At 35.7% G+C, this 25,913-nt stretch overlaps 1 protein-coding gene and 1 pseudogene across 1 annotated transcript in view; both read right to left on the reverse strand.

Annotated features, from left to right (window-relative positions):
* KCND2 (potassium voltage-gated channel subfamily D member 2) overlaps nucleotides 1–25,913 on the reverse strand; it is a 496,309-nt gene that overhangs the window by 412,008 nt on the left and 58,388 nt on the right. The gene's annotated exons all lie outside the window — the stretch shown is intronic.
* Nucleotides 7,327–8,967, reverse strand: LOC123952098 (annotated as a pseudogene).

A 25,913-nucleotide genomic window follows, 5' to 3' on the forward strand; every position in this document is an offset into this window, starting at 1 on the left:
AGCACATAACTTTAATAACAGCAATATGCCCATATCACCCAAATTTATGTGTCTTTCCCAGATGTGTCTTTGGAATTTCAAACTCATATATACAACTGCCTACCTGACAGATCCACTGAGATGTCAAATAGATTTCTCCAAATTCACACATGTAAAGCTGATCTTCTCATTTCCCTTGTCCCTGCAAACCTATTTTACTGAGTCTTTTCCAATTCTCACTTAAAGGGATGGCCCATCCTTTCAGCTGCTGAAACAAACTCTTGGCTTCATTCAGATTTTTCTATTCTCACATTCATATCAAATTTATTGGAACTCCTGTTGTAATATCTTAAAATATAGTCAGAATCCAATCCTCAAAATTTCCATGGCTACTACCTTGATACCAAACTATCATTATTACTCCAATGATTACTATAATCATTTGTTAACTGGTTCCTGTTTCCATCTAACTGCAAACTCTTTCAACATAACAGTCAGAGTAAAATCCAAATTAGATCACATCTTTCCTCTGCTCCAAACCATCTACTAGTTCCTCTTTTCAGAGTCAAACTCAAGTCACAAGACCCTACAATAATAACAAGGTCAGCCTCCCCTTCCTTTCTGATCTAACCATTTCCTCACTTATTCACCTCCAACTGCCTGACTTTACTATCCAGTAAACTTACTAGGCATATTTATGCTTTATAGGCTTGTCCTAGTATAACTCTTTCAAGAAATGTTGTCCTCTAGATAACCGCATGCTTATTTTCTTGAACTATTTCAAGTCTTTGCTCAGATGCCACCTTCTCAGTGAGGTCAAATCTGACCACCTAAACAAAAAATGCAGCCTAATTCCCTTTTCTTTTCCTCTGTTCTGTGTTTTCATTAGCACTTATCACTTTCTGGTATCTAAATAATTTGTGTGTGTGCTCCTCTAATGTAACCCTAGTGTCCAGAACAGTGACGGTCACATGACAGATGCATAATAAACATACAAAATAATAAATGTATAAAATAATATAGTATAAGCTTGTATAAAATAATATAGTATAAATATAAGCGATAGTATAAGCTATAGTACAAACCCACACATGCATGCATGTTTACACAAACACAGCTCGAAAGAGAACTGGAAATTTGTCCTTGATAACTGAAAAATGCTTATTCAACTAAATAAGGTTTAAAGCTTTGTTAAGAGTCTGTATAAAGACGGACCTCAAAAGAACATGGAAAACACTCACTCATTTTGAAATTGAAATTATTTTGTTAGTTTACTCATGATAAAACAGTGATGTGAAAAAATAGTACCAGTAAGAGATACCTGACCTAGAGAAAAATAATCCATGAAAAATCTGAGGTAGAGAATTCCATAGGTAACTTCAAAATACCATTATCCTATGCTCTGATAAATCCACCTTGCATTAGAAAGGTGAAAATGAGAATAAAAGAATGGACATAATTTAGATTAAACAAATCCTTTGAAAAGTTTCCCTCCCAAAATAATTCAGGCAAAGACTAACTACATCACCTAGAGAATCACTGTACTTTCTACTAGTAGATGAGTTAAAAGAGGTACTGAAAAGAAAGAAAACCTAAACACCATGTCTGAATTGTGGAAGTGTTTCATATTTTAATTATGTTTTGGGTTTCTGCTCAGTGTAGCACACTGTGATACAAATAAATTTAAAAGAAGTTACAAAATTATAGGAGACAAAATATTCATAATTAGGATGCCTAAATACAACACAGAAATCATGACTAACAACTGTAAGTACTCAATGATATCATTATATTCTTCAAATTCCTAGAGATCTTCATATCAGAATTCTCTTGTGTAAAGATGTTATATTTAATGGATTAAAGAACAATTTTTATTACTGTGAGACTCTGAAATGTAAAACAGCCTGACATTTCTGATTTACTATGTCAGCTTATCATGTTCAAGTAGACTTTATTCTGTGCAGTTCAATAAAAACTTTTAAAAACTTCAAAAGAACAGAGTGTTTTAGAATCATCTCTGAGAAGGAGGAAGTTCTTGATACTATGTCAGAAAACAGGAAAATTTGTTTTCAAAACAACAAACACACCTCATTAAGACTGTAAACTGATTCTCATTGAGTACTTTTCCTCCAAAGACTTCCTATAATTGTGTTCTTGTTTTGCCATTATATATGTATTTTATATACATATGTTTGCTTAAATGTACTTTTGTATACTTGTGCATATAGCTTCTTAGAAAATAGAAGTTATGGAATTATAATTTTAGAATGCGGAGGAGGTTTACCAGTAATCTATTCCAACTTGATGTTTACTGGTAGAGGACTGAAAGGGAAAGACATTTAAAAACAACTTCTCAACAGAACTCAGGTCAATGGACTTTTGTTGCAGTGTTCTTCCTAGTGCTCTATACTACTGCTTCTCTGTATACACTAAGTTGATGGAGCCTCACTAAATAGAGTCTTTGCTAGGCGCTGATATTTTATGTCATATACACATTAGATCTGATAATCTCTGCTTGAACAGATTTAGAAAATGACATCAACTTCAACTGCAAAAATTGCAACCTGCATGAAAACTCATTTATAATATCCTTCATGTTTTAAGTCACCTGTATGTAAAAGTTAAATAAATGAAAGAACTGCTGTTGTTTTTCCAGGTAAAGGAAAATAATATATATGGTTATTCTTGTTTCAAAACTCAAATATAATATTTTAAAGATGCAGATCATATTCTGCAGTATGATAAGTATAAATATGTATAAAGTATAAAAGACATCTATTATTTTTTCTGTTTTCCATATATAAGTTCCACAAAGGAAAAAAAAAAAAGGGCAGGTCAAACCAAATTCTAACTAAATACTCACACTGCATAGTCTATCTTCTCATTTCAAGCAGGGACACAGTGTTTTGGGTTATAAACAAATCATTACTTGAGAGAAAATAACTTCTTGAGCAAGTGTTTATTTTAACGATAGTAATTCATTAAAATTACCTACTGACCCCTTGAAAAAATACACAATTAAAAAAAAAAAAAAGGAACAAAAAACGCTCAACAGCTAACATCATACTCAAGGATGAAAACCTTTTCCTCTAGAATCAGGAACAGGACAAGGATGTCCATCTCACCACTTTTATTCAGCATAGTGCTATAGGTCTTAGCCACAGCAATCAGACAAATAAAATAAAATAAAAGGCAACCAATTTGGTAAGGAAGAAGTAAAACTTTCACTATTTGCCGATGGCATAATACTATATATAGAAAACCATGAAGATCCTACCAAAAACTACAAAAACTGATAAATGAATTCAGTAAAGTCACAGGTTATAAAATTAATATGCAGAAATCTGCTGCATTTCTACATGCTAATAATGAAGTAGCAGAAAGAGAAATTAAGAAAATCTCACTTAGAATTCCACCAAAAATAACAGAATACCTAGAAATAAATTCAACCAAGGAGGTGAAAGACCTGTACTACAAAAACAATAAAACACTGATAAAAGAAATTGAAGATGACACAAACAAATGGGAAGAAACTCCATGCTGAAAGAACCAGTAGTATTAAAAATATCCATACTAATCAAAGCAATCTACAGATTTAATGCAATTCCTATCAAAATATCAATAGCATGTTTCACAGAACTAAAACAAATAATCTTAAAATTTGTATGGAAACACAAAAGACCCCAAATAGCTGAAGTAATCTTGAGAAAGAAGAACAAAGTTGAAGGTACCCCAGCTATTTTGAAATCCCAGATTTCAAGATATACTGCAAAGCTGTAGTAATCAAAACAGTGTGGTACTGTCAGAAAAACAGACACATAGATCAACAGAAATAAACCCATAATTTTATGGTCAGTTAAGCTTTGACAAAGGAGGCAAGAATGTACAATGGGGAAAAGACAGTCCCTTCAAGGGATGGTCCTGGGAAAGTTGGACAGCTACATGCAAAAGAATGAAACTGGACCGTTTTCTTAAACCATACACAAAATAAACTAAAAATGGATTAAGGACTTGAATGTGAGAGCTAAAACCATAAAACAATTAGAAGAAAACATAGGCAGAATTTCTTTGACATTGGCCATAGAAACATTTTTCTCGATATGTCTCCTTAGACAAAAGAAACAAAAGCAAAATCAAACTACTGTACTATACTAAAACAAAAAGCTTTTGCATAGCAAAGAGAACTATAAACAAGACAAAAAGGGAACATACTGAATGGAGAAGATATCTGCACATGATATATCCAATTAGGGGTTAATATCCAAAATATACAATGAATTTATATAACTCAACATGGGAAAAAATTAATAAATAATCTGATTTTAAAAATGGGCAGAGGTGGGGCACCTGAGTGGCTCAGTGGTTTAAGCCTCTGCCTTCGGCTCAGGTCATGATCTCAGGGTCCTGGGATTGAGCCCCGCATCGGGCTCTCTGCTCAGTGGTGAGCCTGTTTCTCCCTCTCTCTCTGCCTGCCTCTCTGCCTACTTGTGACCTCTCTCTCTGTCAAATAAATAAATATTTAAAAAGAAAATGGGCAGAGGATCTGAATAGATATTTTTTTCCAATGAGGACATAGGGATGGCTAAGAGGCATAAGAAAAGATGCTCAACATCATTCAAAATGAGAGTGAGGTATCACTTCACACCTGTCGGAATGGTTAAAATAAAAAACACAAGAAATAATAAGTTTTGGTGAGGATGTGGAAAAAAAGGAACCCTTGTGCACTACTGGTAGGAATGCAAGTTGGTACAGCCACTGTGGAAAACAGTATGGAGCCTCCTCTAAATATTAAAAAATAGAAATACCATATGATCCAGATCCACTACTGGGTATTTACCCAAAGAAAGTGAAAACACTAATTTGAAAAGATATACGCATCCCTATGTTTATTGTAGCATTATTTACAATAGCCAAGATATGGAAGCAACCGAGTGTCCATCCATAGACAAATGCATAAAGAGTGATGTACAGATACAATGGGATATTATTCAAACATAAAAAAGAAAAAAAGAATGAAATCTTTCCATTTGCAACAACATGGATGGACCTAGAAAGTATAATGCTAAGTAGAATAAGTCAGTCAGAGGAAGACAAATACCATATAATTTCACTCATATGTGGAATTTAAGAAAGAAAACAAAGAGACAAACAAAAAACCAGACTCTTAAACATAGAAAACAAACAGGTGGTTGCCAGAATAAAAAAAAGTGGGGGGATTGGTGAAATAGAAAAAGGGGCTTAAGAGTACACTTATCTTGATTGAACTTTGAAAAATATAAAGAATTGTTGAATCATTATATTGGACACCTGAGACAAATATAACACTGTATGTTATTTATACACACATATATTCATTTATACCTACATATAGATCTATACACCCTTGTCAATCCCACTTCTGCCACCAGTTGGAGATTTTAACAAGTATCCTAGCTGATACTTAGGCACTGAATGTATCTCTACATTTTTTTCCCCTCATTCTGCCAGCCATCTACCATTAGTACAACTTACTGTTTCAGAAAAGTACTCAATTTAAGGAGATCTGGAATAACTATCTCTCTATGAAGAAGGACTTTTGATTTTTGTTAGCTTGATAAAAACTTAGAATCCAAATGGTTTGTGTAATTATCCATTTCTAATGTTAATATTATTGCCACTAATTATATCTCTATGTTGATAAGCTACAAGAAAAAAAAAAAATTTCTACCACATATGGAACCGGACTTCAAAGACAGAATGTGTCAAGGGACTTGGAAAGAGCTCAAATTAAGCCATATATGACTGCAAGGAACAAACAAACAAAAGGAGGTGGCACTTTCATCACAGAAGACAATATGGACAATTTAGGGGAATCTCAAGTCTAGGAGATGATAGTGGGAAAGCAGGGTGATTATTCACAGAATCACAGGCTCTCATATCAGGAAATGTCTATAGCTATTATTCAATATAGTTTCCCATCCTCTCCTTACATAAATTACATAATATTCTTAACAAGGGGTGTCATGACTTCTCATGACAAATAAATGAGAAGGGGAACAAAAAAATAAAACAAACTCTGACTATATACCACCTTAAATAATAGGGTTAAGCAAAAAATAACTAGGATGTAAAAAAATAAGTAGGATATATAGTTTTGAGTTTTTATATCATGATATGTTTACTTCTTTGCAATATTAGTTGTGATATTACTTCTTTGTGCTTCCCTAAATTTGATTAAGTATTTGAGCCAAATAAAACAAACCTCATGATTAATATGAATATAGTAATTAAACTGTGATTCTAATGCAGTAACTTGAGGGAAGTTTTACTATGAAATGGCAATTCCCATACTATTGTTGCCAGTGAAGGGAAGAAAGTAGTAAATTAAAAGGAAAAAAAAAAGCCACAGAAAACCAAGTCTTGCTATCAGGGTCATTTATTTGCCTCCCATGTTGATTACCCCCCCTTTTTTTAAGGCTTAAAATGTATTTTAATAAGTTTACTGCATTACTGCTCCATTTCTCAGAAAAACTCCAAAGATATCAGGGACAAATCAACATGGTACACCAGTAAAAAAAAAAAAAAAAAAAAAAAATGCACAGCATAACTACCTAGGATAGGCAAGGGTAAGAGCAACTGTCCAACCTTCAGCCCAAGATTGTGCTAGGCCTATCAAGAAATCTGTGAACAGCAACATCAGAGACACAAAAGGGCCATTCCTGGGTTGTCCTTACCCAAGAAAAAAGTTGGAGGCAATTTAACACAAGATTTTTTTAAAGATACACTCCATATGAAAATCTCTAAGAGAAAATGTCTTCCTTAGGACATAAAGGGGTAATACATGGGATATAATACAACCATATGCATCTTGTCTGTGACCTCTGTGGACATTTGCCTGATTTCCCACCTGTGAGTGAATGGAACAATGGGACTAAGGTCACTGGGGGAGGTTTGGTTTTGTGGTGTATGTGGCAGTGCCCCTGGGTTTGGAGGGTATAAGAATGAGAAAGCAAATACAACAGGATGAGTAAAGAATGGAATGATCAAGATTAATGGGAGCTCTAACTAGATCCATTTTGCCACAGTTCCTACCCACCCACACCCCCAGGCCCTCAACAATCAAGGGAGACTTCAGGAATGCACTACACAGAATCAATCTGTGAAATGATATACCACACAGAACTGATTTGTTAAATATCGGCCCTCCCTCACCCTCAGCCTCCAGCAAACACCCTCAGAGTAGTCCAGCAAGGAAGACCCAACTATTGGGAGAAACCCCTAACACTTTTCCAAGGCAGAATTCAAGCTAGGCTAGGGTCCTTCTTTTAAGGGTTTATGGGAAACTAGACATTGAGATTTTTGTTAGTATCAGAGATGTTTGTCTAGAGCAAATTCAGTTCTAGGACCTGCATGGTTAAACTCAGGGTGGGGGTGAGGCGGGGTTCCACTAATTGCCCCAATTTCTTCCATTGAAGCAGCTTGGCCAAAGCGTTCAGTTGTTGATGGAGTCAGCCGCAAGGTTCCCTCTGGCATAATGGTGACAGGTCCTGGAGGAGCTGTTCCAGTTGGCACTGGAGCAGGGGCGCGGTGACTGTTGTTGATGCCCACAGCACCTCCCATTGCCACCTGGCCCATCCGTGTCTCCTGTTCTCTTGCATCAGGGCACGTTCCCTTGATCCTTCTGCTGTAGCTGCCTCATTTCTTGCTGTTGCTGCCGCATTTCCTCCTCACAGCGCCTGTGCTCCTCCTCCTGTCTGAGCTCCAGTTGCTTCTGTTTTTGCCTTTCTTGATCCTCCAAAGTTCTTGACGCTGTCTCATTAGCATGAGCTGGTGTCACGGTGGGCGGCCTCCATCTCCAGCTTCTCTCAAGTTCCTTGATGTTGCGATCCACTTGGTCCTGCTGCTGCTTCTCCATCTCAGTGAGTGCCTTCCAGCACGTGGTATACTCACACTCAGAAGAGCCAGGGTGTGCAGATTTGGGTGGCTGCTCTCACTCCTTGTGAAATGGCTGGTTCTTTATCACCAGCTTCTCGGGAAGTCCATCTTCATCATCCAGCTGGCCCATGGGCTCCACAGTCACTGGCTGAGTAAATATGGTCAGCAGGAAGGAGCCTTCGTAGCACCTGTCCAGAGCTTTCTGAGCAGCTGGCTTCCCTGAGAAGTCAAGTTCCTTCCCCTGGGGGCCTTTCTCGATCTCCACAGTGACTACAGCCCTTTCTACCTGACCAAACACAGAAAGGCTTCCTCCAGCAGTTCGTTGGAAACACACCAAGGAAGGTTTCGGACCATCCTGGGTGCCCTATGGCAGGCAGAGCACACACTCAGCCACTTTCCACGGAGTGGCATGTTGTCCAGCTCTGCTTTCGAAATCTCCCCTAGTGTTCCTGTTTGCCAGCAGATAGAGCCAAAGCCCTTCTCCTTATGAATGAAGACTCCCCCTGCCATCCCATATTTCTCAAAGAGTTTCCTTATCTCATCCTCAGTGAGGTCAGGAGGAAGACTGCCCACAAAGATCTCTCCCTGTTTCCTAAAATTCTTCAGGTTAATAGTCAAGCATTCATTTTGGTTGATGGCTTGTTGTCCATTTGCAGGCATTGGTGTTGGTGGTGGCTGCTGCTGTCGCTGCTGGTGGTGACGCTGATGATGCTTCCTTGGCGTATGGGTTTGCTTCTCTGAGTTAAAGATTTTGTTGCATTTGCACCTTTTTACCAACTGTTCTCTCTGCAGAGTAACAGCAACACTGTTGTCCTCTTGGATTACTTCTTAAAACCAATTCTACTCCCTCAGTCTTGACCGTCTCAGTGGAGGAAGAATGTCACCTGACAGAAACTTGGCACAGTCTACCTCTGGTGATTGTCACATCCACCTTGGAAAATAGATTCCTAAACCAAAATGTTATTCTATTCTGGAGGAAAGAGTTAGGATAGAGGGAGAATCTAGTTTTTCTTTATTTACTGCAGCACCGATTAACATCTTATGCCTAAAGAACTTACATACCAGGAAGACCATGTTGGGTCCTGGGGGTGAGGCAGCTACTGGTGACCCAAGTACCTGTGTGAATTTTAAGATGAGGTGAGACACATACTCTTGTCCCTATCTGAGGACAAGTTTCCACAGTGGAATACCCTTACACAATAATTACGCGGCCAAGACCCTTAGCGCAAACGTTAGATATGGAAAATATGGTTTTATCGACTGTCATTGAATGGCTGGTTTACATGCTCTCAGAAGGTAATTTTTACCCCTGAAAATGCATCCTCCAAGTCAGGAACAATTATCAACTCTCTGTAAGGACAATAGTTGACCTATGTTTCTTCAAAATGGCATCTGTTCAAATACTTCAAAATTTCTATTTTGATGCTTGAATATATTATTCTTTAGGCTAACCTGTCATGCTCTTTTACCTCTTTTGATGCTCATATGATGAAACCCCCTGTTTCTTCCTCTAAACTTAGGTTGATCCACGTTCCTTTTAAAGAGCTATACATTGTAACAGAAAACAAAATAAAAGTGACTTCAAATCTTAAAGTATATTATCTCAAGAACCTAGTTTCTCCCACCACTATACTGCAGCAGACAAAATTCTGATTATAATTCATTTACATAAACTAAAAATGATTATATTTACATGGCATTTTAAAATAAACATTTTAAAACTTACTCACAAGTTGTTAAGATCTAAAGTGCCAAAAGATGTTTTGGAAAGTGTATTGGAAAACGGCCCTCAGAGATTGTCTGGAGATGCATGAAATGAAGTAGTAGTTTGGCAACAATAATGTATTTTTATTAGCGTGACTAGCTAATTCTACTGAATCCAGTATCATTGTTATTATGGATGGAATTGGTTAGTTGAAATATCCGTGTTGATCAAAACAAAAATAATAATTGCAATATAATCAGTTAAATTTCAGAGAGTCAGAATTTATATAATCAGTGGACTATATTTTGGAAAAAAAAAATTAGATTCTTCCCACAAATTTTTTTCTTGTATTTTTCTTACCCTTCAAACTGTGCCATATGGCAAAGGTCCTAAAACACTTTCTTGGAAACTGTCTATTGGTTTCATTAAGATTTGGGTTGCTTTTCAACAAATGGGGCAGAATTTCTAAGAATCTGTCTCTGTTTTATCATCCACTTCTTCTGGTGATTGACAGCAACCATCTGCAGGTGTAGATAGAAACTAACCTTAATGGGACCCAGCCAAGTAGTAAAGTTTCATTTGAATACAATTACATCAATTAATCTGTAGTTGCAATCTCTTCTTTAGAAACAAATAATGTTTATTTCTTGCAATAAATTAATGAAAAAGTCACCGAACAAATTATGAATTTCCTTTCCAGATAACTTAATCCTGCTGAACGTCAACTATCTTAACACATCAGAATTAATATACAGAAGTGGTTCAAACAGGATAGGACCCAGGTCTCCCTTCCTCCAGCCCCATGCACTTCCAATGGACAGAGGACACTGTAGGGAATGTTTGTCATAAAGACTGATTCTAGAAGATACCCAAAACACTGAAGACTATTCACAGCAACTCTGGGTGAGTGTATTGATTTACATAATTTAAAATAGTATGTGAAGTAAAGTAATTTTGAATGTGTTAAATAAGCTGTCTTTATTATCTTGGCTAAATTTTTGTTTGCTTAATTTTGAAAGATTGTCTAGTTCCCTTTACACTTAATAAAATGATTTTATATGAGCCTTTATATAAAATTTTCAACTATTTAGGCTCTAGAAACTAAAGTAGGCCATTGATTAATTCCATTTTTTTTTTTTTAAGAAAGAGGAAGAGAGAAATTTTAAGCAACCAAGTAACACTGAGCTTTTATAATTTGTTTCTCTTTTGTACAGCTCTTCATGTGGTCATCTAGAGCAGGTTTCTGTCCCAAGTTTTATGAAAGACTCCTTTAAAAGAAGCTCCAAACTGGGATGCCAGAGTATTAAACATTCAGCGAAGCATTTAAGAAAAGTACGGGCTATAAAGACTTCAATAGCCATTCATTTATACTGGAAACACGACTTGATTAAATGAAAAGCTAACTGTATTTGGGTTTTTTACATTTAATATAGAACCTTCCAACAAATGTCAGCCAGATCTACCTACTTTTTCTTACTTGACACAATTAGTACCCTCAATCCTGTTTCACAAATATTATCATTGATTTAAAAGCACAAACAAAATATATGTGGCTTATTGCTTAATGTCTTATATTGACAATCCTAAATATAAGCTTTCATATGCCACAAAAGGAGCTGATCCTTGGCTTCAAGTTAGGAACATTTAAAAGATGATCCCATAAGTGGCTATTTGCATTTCTGTGGTATTTTAAGGTGTGACTATTTTATTATTGTTTTAATTTGATGGAGGATAAAGAGTGGCTTCTGATGTTCGCTTGCTTATTTTACATTCTACTGATACTACCGCTGTAGACATTGGAGATAATCAGTAATATCAACTTATGTTCAGTGGCACTGCAGCTGGAGGGGGGTTGGTATATAAAATGTTAAAACAACAGAAAGAACAAAAAGGTAAGATGAACATATGTGAAGGAGGTCTTCACAACATCCCTGCTTCCACAGAGGAGGTGAATAATGGGATAAAAAAAAAAAAATGAAAGCAGAGCAGAAGGATGGGACACAAGTGATATTTTAAAAGGACAAACAAAAAAGGGGGGAGGCTATAGCTAGAGAGAAAGGGGAAATTAGGGTATTTTGCAATCTTAGAACTGGGGTGCCTGGCTGACTCAGTCAGTAGAGCACACGACTCTTGTGAGTTCAAGCCCCACCATGTTGGGCAAAAGAGTTTACTTAAAAAGAAAACAACAACAAAAACTTAGGGGTCCCTGGGTGGTGCAGGCATTTGAATATTCAACTCTTGGGACACAGAATATTGCACTTAAATGTGCAACCAAAGCTTCTTGGTGACTTTAGAGAATTCTTTGGATTTTTTTCACTTACTTCAGAAGAGCTATAAGACAATTTATTATGGTGGCCTTTTTCTTTTAGCATGACAAATACTTACATGCTGTGTCAGAAGATAAATTATAAGCATAGTTACTCTGTTATACTCATTGTTAATTTCTTCAGTTACTTGTGGTGTTATGAAAGCTAAAACAAAGCAAAAACACTGGTCTGATTGTTTCTGCTAACATGATAAATGCTACCAAAATGCCTTTCTAATCCCTTCCCTAACTACACACTACCTTCTCCCTCTCTCTCAACTTCTTTTCTTCCTTTCCTTTCCCACTCCTTCCTTCTTCTCTGTCTCTGTCTCTTTCTTTTTCTCTTTCTTCCTTAGGAAAAACACACCCAGTACCCCAGGCCAAGGAAAAAAGTAATTTTGAAAACTACCAAAAGTTTAGAACCATTAAAAACAGAATATTTCTTAAAGGATAAAAATGAAAATGGTCTTACTTTGATCCTTTTTCATTATAAGTTACAATCATAAAATGACTAAATGAGAATTAAAATAATATTACTTTGCATTAATGTTACTATTTATTTCTACTAATAAAAGTGAGGAAGTTCAATAAGATATGATTAAAATTTAAATCTGAAAATGTTGTTTTCTTAAATGTTTCAAGCTATCCTGGCTATTAAACTTCAATAGTGTAAAAAGCTAAAATGCAGGAAAATGACACTGTTCTGAGATCTTAAAAAAATGATGAAGAACAAAAGTCATGCAATGCAATTTTTAAGGTTATTTTAAACTTAATTTTCTTGTTATTTTTCTCTTCAGATCAAAACTGTTTCATTTCTCAGTTCAATTTCAGTTATATTTGTATGTCGATTTTAAATAGTTAACAACATTGATAGTTTATAATCCATTTTAAAAATCCTTTCTGAGGTGTTGAAAGCATCCTGCTTTATTTAGAAACAGAAACAGTAGCATAAAAATAATGAAATACCCAAATATCTACATATATTAATTTCTCTGCACCTGCATGATTGTTCTATCATTTTTCACATTCTAAAATGGAACTCATCCATCAGTTTGATATAAGCACATAAGCTCGGTTTCTTGCGCCTTTTGCTTATTTCATCAGCTTCGTGTTTGAGTTTGATAAAAAGAAAAAAAGGTATAATAAAAATAATAATGTTAGCTAATGCTTACTAATTTTTTTTAATGTGCAAGGCACTTTTCTAAGTATTTAAAATAAAGACTCGCCTGGGTGGCTTAGTAGGTTAAAGCCTCTGCCTTTGGCTTGGGTCATGATCCCAGAGTCCTGGGATCGAGGCCTACATCGGGCTCTCTGCTCAGCGGGGAGCCTGCTCCCCCTTCTCTCTCTGCCTGCCTCTGCCTACTTGTGATCTCTGTCTGTCAAATAAATAAATAAAATCTTTAAAAAAAATTAAAAAATAAAATAAAGCATTTTGTCCTTAAAACATCCATCTAGAGTAGGTATTTCATGATCCTAATTTTACAGAGGAAGAAACTGACACATTAAAAAGTATAAGCAACTTGCCCAAGTTTCCCATACTAATAAATGGGGAGCTGGGTTCCAGCCAGCCTATGTTCTAGAGTGCGATCAATATACTCCCTGTATAGATCTTGTTTTATTTACAGCAAAACAAAAGGAACAAATAAAAAATACTTCTAAATGGTGAATATTAATGGAGCATTCCACCAAATAATCTATAGATGTAAAGTACACTGTAGTATATGCTGCATTTAAATCATGAATAAACAACATGGGACCTGGATGAATTTGCAGCATAATCAGCAAGAATTTGCCACATTTTTCTAAAATCAGAAATTCTGGGGTGCCTGGGTGGCTCAGTGGGTTGAGTCTCTGCCTTCAGCTCAGGTCATGATCTCAGGGTCCTAGCATCAAGGCTCTCTGCTTAGCAGGGAGCCTGCTTCCTCCCTTCTCTCTCTCTGCCTGCCTCTCTGCCTACTTGCGATCTGTCTGTCAAATAAATAAAATCTTTAAAAATAAATAAATAAATATAAAATAAAATCAGAAATTCATCCAACTCTGTAAAACTCCCCACTGTGTGGATAAAAGCAGGAAGAACTTCTTCCATTGCCTACACAGAATCAGTTATTTGACATCTAGAGTGGCCTGTTTAAGGACAGTGTAGAAGTTTTTTTTTTTACTTTTTTTTTTCATTTTATTTATTTTTTCAGCGTAACAGTATTCATTCTTTTTGCACAACACCCAGTGCTCCATGCAAAACGTGCCCTCCCCATTACCCACCACCTGTTCCCCCAACCTCCCACCCCTGACCCTTCAAAACCCTCAGGTTGCCGGGTCAGAAGTTTTTATCAAATCACTGCAAATGCCAGAACTCAGAATATAGCTCATTCATTGTCAAAAAGGACTTGAGAAAGCAGGAGTGCTAGATCAGAAAATACAAAATGACCGGAAAAAGATCTGTGTCTTCCTTTTATTTGCCAAAAATCCTCCATTTTCTATAGGGAAAAGCAAAAGTGATCTCCTTTAAAATTCATTAAATTTTCTATTTTCACAAAAACAACATCAGAATAAACTCTCGGGAGATGTAACTGAATTTTGAAACGGCAAGGAAAATTCACATTAAGGTTCTGAATCAGAAAGTATGCATGGGTATAAATACATAATAAGTTAGTTATATTTTCATTATCTTGTAGTTTCATCTTACCACATGATATTATTTTATTTCCATGACAGTAGATTACAGTAGCTGCCCATTAGCTAGGTTAAGGGGATTCATAACTAAATTAAGACAGGGCAAATAAGTAACCAATTAAATAATTTATAGTGAGATATTTTTATGGCATTTCCCAGATGACTTTAGTGAGATAAAAAAACAAACAAACATATGTTAAAAAGTACTGAAAGCTGAGTTTCACAAATATCAAACATATACTTATCGATAAATCATCTATTAATTCACATAATTTATATATAAACAGCATACCACAAAACCAAATTTGAATGCATATTTTTTGTTTATTTATTTTTATTTTTTTGAGAGAGCAGGTGCATGAGGGGCAGAAGGAGATAGAGAGAATCATGGAACCCAATGTAGGGCTTCATCTCAGAACCCTGAGATTACACCTGAACTAAAATCAAGAGTTGGAGGCTTAACAGATTGAGTCGCCCATATGGCCCTTGAATGTATATTTAGACTCCTAATACTTGAGGGAAATGAAAGGGCTGTAATATGCCTATGCTTCTCATACATAAACTTGTTATTTTCCTATTTTGAAGCTAAGAACCAAAATGTGAATATCAAAGATAGGCAACTTACAGATTAGAAATTTCCCCTATTTCTTTAGGGTTGAGAGACATTTTATGCACTAATTCACTCACTTATTCACTCATTTATTATTTAAGATAAATTGTCTCCTCCTGAAGCTGTAATTCAACATATCCATCTATTCATAGCACAAGCTTAAGCATGCTTATGTTTGAAACAGACAATCCTGGTTTGATTCCCAGTCTTACTATTTACCAGCTAAATGGCTGTTGCCAAATTATTTCATAACCATCAAGTTCCTAACTTATAATGTGAGAATAGTAATAGTATCTATCCAATAGGATGGTTCTAAAAATTAAATGAGGTAACACAGTATAGCAAAAAGTAAATATTCAGTAAGTATTATTGACTATTGAGTAAAAAATTAATAATGAATTTGGCTATCTAAGTACTTAGGAAGTCTTTTTATAATGCGTCACAGGAACTGTATAACTAAGCAGTGGAAAGTCCATCAACAGAGACTGAACCACTGAAAGATGCACCACCAAGACCAGTTGGGAACTCCATGACATCACATCATAAAATACAAATAAATTCCAATGGCTGTAGCAGCTGGAATAATTATAGGAAGTAACTGAGTGAAATCAAAATATATGTCTTGGTAGGTATGTGTCATAGACCGTAGTAGTTGCTCAGTGAGATGGGAGACAACACCAAATCTGTGGAATGAGTGACACATGGCTGTGGCATGCTTTCAAACTCCACTAAAACAGAAAGGACTCAGTGAGAAGGGAATCAGATTATGGAATAGATATTTTCACAAAGTTTTACATATAACTCAATTAAAAATAAATTCCCAAAACTTTCAAATGATCTGGGCAAGGTGTTTTTTTTTTTTTTTTAAGAAGTTATGTTTTTAACTTTCTAAAAGAAAGGGAGAGTGGTTATCTCTGTATACTTCTTTCAAAACATGAGTTTGCATATTTTTCCACTCCTTCATGATGAAACAGGGTTGAGTAAATACAACAAAGGCCACAAAGGTGTCAAACAGTATATTGTGTGCCCCATATTAGAATTTATTATTTCCCGGGATGCCTGTGTTGCTCAGTTTGTTAAGCGGCTGCCTTCAGCTCAGGTCATGATCCCTGCTTCTCCCTCTGCCTCTGCCTGCCATTCGGTCTGCCTGTGCTCGCTCGCTCTCTCTCTCTCTCTCTCTGACAAATAAATAAATAAAAAATCTTTAAAAAAAAGAATTTATTATTTCCTATAATTTTATTAACTTATAAATTTCTTTAGTTGCCGCAATTGGGATTGATTCTAGCAAACAAAATTTTGTCTGTAGTCTTGAAACAATGAATCCCATTTAGTTTTAGGAGAGTAACTCTTGATGCAAGAGGAGAGAGAGAATTCTAAACATTAACTAGTTTGCAGAAGAAACATTTTAAATAAATGGGGAGATGAAAACTTTTACAAACATATTCTGAATCTAGTAATCATTAAGGTTTTATTTCTTTTCAGTGTTTAAAGGTTTCCTCCTAGAGCTGTGTCTGAAAACTCATGTTGGGACGTCTGCATCTTACAGGTTTAATGCAGCTCCTTTAAGTGAGTTGGGGGAAATCGGAGGGGGAGACAAACCATGAGAGACTGTGGATTCTGAGAAACAAACTGAGGGTTTTGGAGGGGAGGGGGGTTAGGGGTTGGGTGAGCCTGGTGGTGAGTATTAAGGAGGGCACGTATTGCATGGAGCATTGGGTGTGGTGCATCAACAATGAATTTTGGAACACTGAAAAGAAATAAAATAAAATAAAATGAAAAAAAAATACTACCTGCCCAATGTCCATAGCAGGTAGTATTTTTTTTTCATTTTATTTTATTTTATTTCTTTTCAGTGTTCCAAAATTCATTGTTGATGCACCACACCCAATGCTCCATGCAATACGTGCCCTCCTTAATACTCACCACCAGGCTCACCCAACCCCTAACCCCCCTCCCCTCCAAAACCCTCAGTTTGTTTCTCAGAATCCACAGTCTCTCATGGTTTGTCTCCCCCTCCGATTTCCCCCGGCGAACCATAAGAGACTATGGACTCTGAAAAACAACCTGAGGGTTTTGAAGGGTCAGGGGTGGGAGGTTGGGGGAACAGGTGGTGGGTGATGGGGAGGGCACGTTTTGCATGGAGCACTGGGTGTTGTGCAAAAAGAATGAATACTGTTACGCGGAAAAAATTAATAAAAGGGGGAAAAAAAAAAATTAAATATAAATAAATAAATAAATAAATAAATGAAAAAAAAAAAAAAATACTACCTGCACTCTCTAAAGGCCTTTCATGCTAACAAATCACTATTAGTAACTATATGCAAATTCACACGCTTAATTCTAGAATAAACTCTTCCAGAAGTTCATAGACGACATTTTCCTTATATTTTGAGCCTAAATTTAAGTAATTTGGAGAGCCTTGTAGACTGCATATTTTATGGCAATGTGGAAGTTTTATTATCAAACAAGAGTAACACTTTCACATCTGAAAAAAAAAGTCCTTTTTCTTCCTATTGTCCCACACAATTATCATTAAATATTTATTGACTAAGTATTTGATTTCTTTATCCTAGCTCCACCACCCTCTCAGCTGGACGTTAATATAGTAGGCTACACTTGTTTTAGTCAGCAGCATATACCTAACACACAGTTCAGAAATTGGCATTCACCCACTGATCAATGTTTATTAAAGGCCAATTGCTGTGTAGGCATAGTTAGTAGTACAAGGTATAATCCAGGTGAACCATGTCACTGCTTTCTTGCAGTTCACATTCTTGTGAGCAAGAGAGAAGATAAACAAATAAGCTCTCTACATATTTGCAAAACATGTGAAAGAACAAACAATAAATATTGAACAAAAAATTAAATACCGAATCTCTATTCTGGTAGGATGATCATGTACAACTTCCTCAAAGAGTTCTAATTCTCCACTTTGGAGACCAAATAAAGTATATCTCCCCTACCATAATAGACTATCAATTACTTTTTAATTTACTTCCATATCTATAAATATACATGGATGTGTATGCACATTTATGCATATTGTTGTAATTGAATGAGTCACTTTAAGAAGTAGATTAATCCTAAATATTATATGTAATCTCTTTTCCTTTTGAATTTTTTTGGAGTTAAGACAGAAATTTCTACTTTTTCTTTCTTTCTTTGTTTTGTTTTATTTTGTTGTTTTCGTTTTGGCCAGATGTCCAGGATCAAAGTATAAAACAAATATCATCTTTCTATTCTACTCTGTCATAAAGTAATGAAACATTTATCATTGAGCTACACTAAAAAGGTTATGTTAAATTTATCAGAGTGCTCTGCTCAGGCAGCTCAAAAGAAGAGTAGGCCTCATCAGCACACAAGTGTTCTGAGTCATCTTTCCCAAACAAAGGATTACACATTCAATGTATCCATTGACAGTCATATAAAAATATACATATGTAAACTCAATATGAATATTTAAATTTATATACAAATGATAGTTTAATAATATAGTAACTTAAGAAAGTAGAACGTGCCCAGAGACACTTTCATTTGTAAGTTTCTATGTAAGCCCAACCATGTTATTTATCAAACTCGTGTTTTTAAAGAAATCAATTTGTACAATTAAGAAAAACTTTGAAAACCAGGGTTCCTAATTTCACTGGTAATTGAACTATTACTCTCATGCCTTCTTGTTGATGTCAGCTTTCTTTTCCTACTGTGAGTACTGGGATTATTTATGACCAAAGGTCGACCACACATGGAAGCACATGTTAACACTACTGCCTCGATGTTAATCTCCAAGCCTAGGGTGTTATTTTCAAATGGTTGATTCTATTTTGAAATACTAACAAGTTTTCTGAGGCACCTGGGTGGCTCAGTGGGTTAAAGCCTCTGCCTTTGGCTCTGGTCATGGTCCCGGGGTCCTGGGATTGAGCCCAGCGTAGGGCTCTCTGCTCGGTGGGGAGCCTGCTCCCCACCCCTCTCTCTGCCTGCCTCCCTGCCTACTTGTGATCTCTGTCTGTCAGATAAATAAATAAAATCTTAAAAAAAAATACTAACAAGTTTTCTATTCATTAAAGCCAACATGCTGAAAAGTGACCCTGTTTCAGAGCTGTTTTATTTTTATTATAAATCAGAAAATTATCTTTATAGTAAAGGGTTACTTTTGGTAATATTTAGAATTTAATTTAAAAATTTCAAGTTAATGACACTAGATAAAAAGCCGTGTATTCATTGATCTACCAGCAAAAAGCCATTTAGGGGAACAAATCATCTTTACCACAAGACAAAGGTATTGTGTATCTTGACAATAATGCTACTGACTTTTACTCAAGCTATAGAAAATATTAGTAACTAACTAGCGAACAAAAGGAGGATGCCATCTTTTACTGAAACAGTGACCTAACACCCAGGTAACAGGATATGGAAAATTTTCTAAATGTTAGATTACATCAGTGGGAAAAGTAAAATATATATTTCTTTCCTTAAAAGGATAAATTGTCTGTAAAGTATACATAACATCTTATTTAAACTATGCAAGACTAAAATAACCATCTCAAGACAGAGAAACTATGCTACAATAACTAGAAATAATTTTGTTTGCTTTATGAACTGCATCCTTTAAAATACCCTAAACTTGAACATATGACACACATCAGTGCTGTGTGGCAGAAAAAAACACAGACCAGGGAAGGGAGTTGGATTTTGTCCCTATTTCATGGGAGGCATTTAATTTCCCTGGGTCTCAGTTTCCTGAATCTAGAAAAACAGAGTGTTGAATTTCCTTAGCTTTCTAAAACTTATAAGCCCAATAAATAAAGGTAGCTTATCTTCGATATAAAATATGATATGAACTAGACCATTTTATGTACTATATTGATATTAGTTTTAGATTTTATTTATTTATTTATGTATAGTAAATTCTATACCCAATGTGGGTCTTAAACTCAAGACCCCAAAATCAAGAGCTGCATGCTCTTCCAACTGAGCCAGCCACGTGCCATTATATCAATTTTGTTTTTTAAAATGATTTTTTCACAGCAATTCTGATTTATTTAATCAGAAATTACATTTTCTTTACTTAGTAACAAAAATTAAATAAAGGCAAAATGGATATTTTAGACTGTTTCTCACACGGGTTTACCATAAAACCTGAAGTTGGTTTTCAGAGGAGTAAAGTTTCTTTGTCAAGTTATTATGTTGAAAATGTAAGAATGACCAAATAAATAATACAGGGACAATTCATCCATCTGACATATCAACCTTGATCATGAACTTCCTCTTCCTATTTCTAGTTCCCTTTCCAATAAATTGTTACTTTGCAGATATTCCAGATGTTTTATGATAGCTTCTCTTTAGGACCTTATAGAAACTTCATGTAAAGGATTAGATTCCAAAACCTTTATATTGGGGATTAAAGCATCCCATCACTCTTATTTTTTTCTACCTCTTATTAATCCCTTACCCTATACTTGTAGCTTCTGTCAGCTCAACAGATAATCCTAAAATGTTTCTTGTACTCATTTGTTCAAAATCAACTTGTCATTTATAGTTCTGAAAAAATGTATCTCCCAAAAGGCATATTTGGTAAAAACAAAAACACAAAACTCCACAACTATTTGTGCTCCTTGACAAATATTGGTTTTGTGCTTTGTTTTATTTTAATTTTAGTCACTAACTTTAGTCATTAATTTTTAGATAAACAGTGTACACTTTCTTAATTTTAGTATGTTTTCCATTTTTAAAATGTACATTTCAGTGACCACATCTACTACACCTTATCCTACACATTATTTAACATGTTACTAGTAATTACCTTTCAATAACATTGAAAATAATGGAGGACAAACAAACAAACATGGCTGTTGAAATGGAAGTATTGACTTTAGGAGATAAAAATCACTCTAATCTTCCCATTCCTCTTCAGGTAACATCCTGGTCTCAATACTCAATAATCATCTTACATTGACACAGAAAGTACTAACCTGTTCCAGTTCAGTATACTTTCTACAAAAGTTCTGTATCTTTACCAAACACCCTTTATGCCTCCCTAAAAAACATACATAGTCAACGTGCATTTTTTTAGAAATCACACACAAACATGTGCACACACACAACACACACATGAGCAGAGTTTAATAACTCCATTTAGAACTAAAACTCCAATTAGAACTATGTGCTAACCCATTCAGCATCTGTTCTCTTCAATCCATCTTTTTTTTTTTTTTAAGACTTTATTTATTTCAGAGAGAGGGAGTGCATGTATGAGGGAGGGTTCAGGAGCAGGGGAAGGGGCAGAGACAGAAGCAGACTCCTCCTGAAGGAGCCCAGCGAAACGCAAGGCTGCTTGACTTGACTTGACTCCACATGAGGGTCCATCCCAGGACCCCAGGATCATGATCTGAGCTGAAGTCAGATTCTTAATCAACTGAGCCACCCAGGGGCCCTGTCCATCCTGTCTTATGAAAATAGGCACCCTTTAAAATTGTTTGTCCATATCATTCTCCTGATTAAAATAACTGGCATCTCTCGGTGTCTAACAAAGAAACAAAATTCCAAAAAAACCCTTAAATTTCTTGCTAAGACACAACAAACCTTTCACCATCTGACTAGTCTACTTTTCTTAGCCTACATGACTTTCTTCTGTGTGCAGCTCTCTGGTCACACAGAACCATCCACTGCCTCCAACATACTTATCATTTAAAGCCTATGAATCTTTAAACTTATTCTCTCTACCTATAATATCATTACCCACTTTTTTATAGGCATTTTTGAGCAATTTCCTGCTTGTATTTTCTCGTTACTATAAATGTCACCTCTTCTGAGTTTCTGTAATGCACTTAAGGCATATTTTATGTATCTCAGCATCTCCTGAATGCCATATTTTTGGTACTCAATAAATGCTTATTGTGTCAATGATTAATAATAATTGGGATCGATGAGAACAGAAAGACATCTTAAATTTGGTTTCTTCTTTCAAACACTTCATAATGAAGTATGGAAGAACAAGTGTGTTGGACATAACTAGAACATTAGCTAGCATATGTGAAGGGACTAGGAAGTAAAGAAAAAAACATAGAAAATAAGAGTGTGGATGTGCATCTCTGCTAGGCACAGAGTCATATACCTTCACATATGGAATCTCCATTTCTGAGATACTTTTTGATTTAAAGTATAAATAACAGACAATATTTAAATATAAAACATGGAGGACAATAAAATGTTCAATATGCAAGGCGTATTAATATCACAAAAATAAAGACCTTAGAAAAATTATGTTTAAAATCATTAATTTTTCAAGCAAATATTCTAGTGATGTACACACAAAAACCATGGCTAGAAAGACAACTATGTAATAATTATCCAAGTGTTTGTCCCAATAATTGCACAAATACAAATTAAATAATCAACTGCTATTTTTGAATTCAGTCAATCTGTACTTACCCATAATACTCTGATTGTTAATATACTTCTACAGTATTCCCTGCTAAATTAAAATAGTGGAAGGCTGGACTGTGGTCTTTAATGATGCATCCATGTGTCTACTACCTAGCAAAATCTACAAATATCTGATGAATGAATTTACTAATGAACACATGAATGGAAATGACATTACCAAAAGCTAGGACGGTATCATGGATTGAGTACTCTCAAACAATACATTTTGGACATGGGTTCCAAGCACAGCATCATAGGCACACTGAACAATCCTTCAGTCATTCACAAAGTATTTTGTTGTAGGTTCCCAATACCTCCACAGATTCTTTCGCCTTAATATATTCAAAAATGAACTCCTCAGGGCATCAGGGTGGCTCAGTTGGTTGAGTGTCTGCCTTGGGTTCAGGTCATGATCCCAGAGACGTGGATGGAGCCCCGTATCAGGCTTTCTGCTCTGTGGAGAGTTGGCTTCTCCTTGTCCCTCTGTGCCACCCCCTGCTCCTGAGTGCTCTTTTTCTCTCTCTCTCTTGCTTGCCCTTTCTCAAATAAATAAATAAACTCTCAAAAAAAAAAAAAAAAAAGAGCTCCTCTTCAACAAAACTACTGTTCTTGCATTCTTTGTCTTGTCCTACTCTGAATCTATGTACCAGGTTAGAGAGAGTGATCACCTTCCTCCCGCCAACTACCATTTTCCGTCAGTCACTCTATCCCTTCGCTTCTCCTTTCTAAAGTCTGTGTCTTTTCAGTCACTCTATCCCTTCGCTTCTCCTTTCTAAAGTCTGTGTCTTTCTCCGTTACTACATCTTCATTCTCATTTTCTTCCTTTTAAGCCATTACAATAAACTCTTAATTGGCTTTTCTGCTTTCAGTTTCAAACCACTTCAATCAATTTTCCAAGCGCAGCCACATTGTTACTTCTTGACTTGAAATTCTTTAGCCAGTCCCTGTCTATGACAGGATAAAGTAAAAGTCCTTTTGTAAAGGGAGAGGTATTTCCCTAGTTTGCTGCCCACATGGCTTTGCAGGGGCTGCATGATAGATAAGCTCCACACACACACCAAACCACAAAGACATACCAAATTCTCACATTGACAGGTTTTGCCTCTTGGACACTTTCCAATCTTGAACACCAGGCAGTGCCATATTCATTCTACCAGACCTTACTAAAATGACTTTTCCTTTGTGAATATTTCCTTAACCCCCCCTCCCCCGCAAATATGATCCCTCTTCCCTTTATAACACCCCTGTTACCACTATATAATTCATTATTACACTTCTTACTGTTAGGTGTCAGTCACCTACTCAAGTTGCGTCTATCTCTAGTGCCTAGAACATATTCAGTTCTAAAATTACTCATTGTTTATTATCTTTTAAGTGGTACCAACTGACAAAGGAGCTCAAAGTGGAACAGAACCACTCAGACCGATTGACTGAAGGATTTTTAATTTCAGTATTTTTCTTATTAGTTTAAAGCATGATTTTCTTACTTCTCTATTTGCAAACCCTACACTAACACAGGCACTTTAATATTAAATGCTGTGATAGGGTGCCTGGGTGGCTCAGTGGTTTAAGCCGCTGCCTTCGGCTCAGGTCATGATCTTGGGGTCCCAGGATCGAGTCCCGCATCGGGCTCTCTGCTCAGCAGGGAGCCTGCTTCCCTCTCACTCTCTCTGACTGCCTCTCTGCCTACTTATGATCTCTCTCTGTCAAATAAATAAATAAAATCTTTAAAAATAAATAAATAAATAAAAATATTTAATGCTGTGATATTGTGATTTATAAGAAAAAAATGTATATTTGGTCATTCAGATGACCAAAATATATTTCTCATATATATTTATTTGGTCTTTGTCCAAGGTTCCTGGCTCACCACTTCCAAAACCCTAGGAATTTCCTATGTGATGAGAATAATAAAGTTATTTTTTGCTATGTTAATGGGGTGACTTTTGGAAAGCACCCAAGGACTGAGGCTGGTTGTCAGAATTGACCATGCGATTAGAGGACTGAAACATTCAGTTTCAGCCCACTCCCCACTCCTACCCTTAGGGAAGGGGGGGGCTGGAGATTTAGTTTAACAACCAGTGGTCAATGATTTAATCAATCATTCCTTTATACTGAAGCATCCATAAAACAAAACAGAACAGAACAAAACAAAATAAAGGGGCTCAGAGAGCATCCAGGTTGGTGAACACAGGAATATATGGCGGAAGTGGCATGCCTGGAGACGGTATGGCTGCCCTGTGCCCTTTCTGCAGACCTTGTACTATGCATTTCTTCTACCTCTCTATTCATGCATTATATACTTTTATCATAAACCAATGATCTAGTAAGTAAAATATTTGTCTAAGTTCTGTGAGCCTCTCTAGCAAGTCAATTAAATCTAAGGAGGGGATCATGGACTGAATCCTTAATGTGTGGAAAGTGTCAAAATCAAGTTGAGTTGTAGGACCGTAGCTGGTGTCTGGGGTCCTGTTGTATGGGTGGCGAAATACCCTCTCCCCACACATTGGCATTAGTGGGTGTCAGGACCTTTTAAATGCTAACCAACTAATATCTATACGCTAAGAAACTATTTCGTAGCTTAGAACATAGTATGATACTAATTAGCATATTTAGATAGAAACATGAAGTGTAATATTGATTATATGACTTCTACTACATTAAATGGAGAGCAAAAATGTTTCTATAGTTAGACTTCACAGAATAGAGATGTAATTATATTAAATCTTATCTCTAGTTTCTCGAAATACATAAAATATTGACTTGAAAATATAGTTATCTAAAGGATATTTTTTTAATGATTCCAAAATGATTTGGACACGGTTTTTCTTTCTCAGTATCTTAATGCAGGAAGGAGATATAAGAATATGGCGCATTTTAGGTGAATTAACTGTAACATTATTTATTGTGACCTAACTTTAGCAGCGAGAAAGAATTTGCTTCTATATTCCCTTTTCCTTCTATTTCATAGCTAGTATTTTGATAAGCTTATCTACCTTATGAAGAAATTTAAAAGCCCAGAACCTATGCCTGGTGTTAATAAGAAAGTCTATTATAATATACGAAATATATGGAATAGAATGGTGAGTGTAAGGTCTGTGTCTTCTTTTTGGCTTAGATTTTTGTTTAAGAAAAGTGTAATTTGGTACAGTGTATTACTATTCTACAATTTATCCTTTAAAAATAAAAATAGCTCTACAGCTACTCCCTTGTTACTTCATGGCAATTTTGGAGGAATGCCTGAGATTATATTTAGAGCCCTGTAAGAAATAAGAAAAAAAAAAAAAAAACCAACAACAATGAATAGC

The sequence above is a fragment of the Meles meles genome, chromosome 10 (genome assembly GCF_922984935.1).
Source record: "Meles meles chromosome 10, mMelMel3.1 paternal haplotype, whole genome shotgun sequence".
Taxonomy (NCBI): domain Eukaryota; kingdom Metazoa; phylum Chordata; class Mammalia; order Carnivora; family Mustelidae; genus Meles; species Meles meles.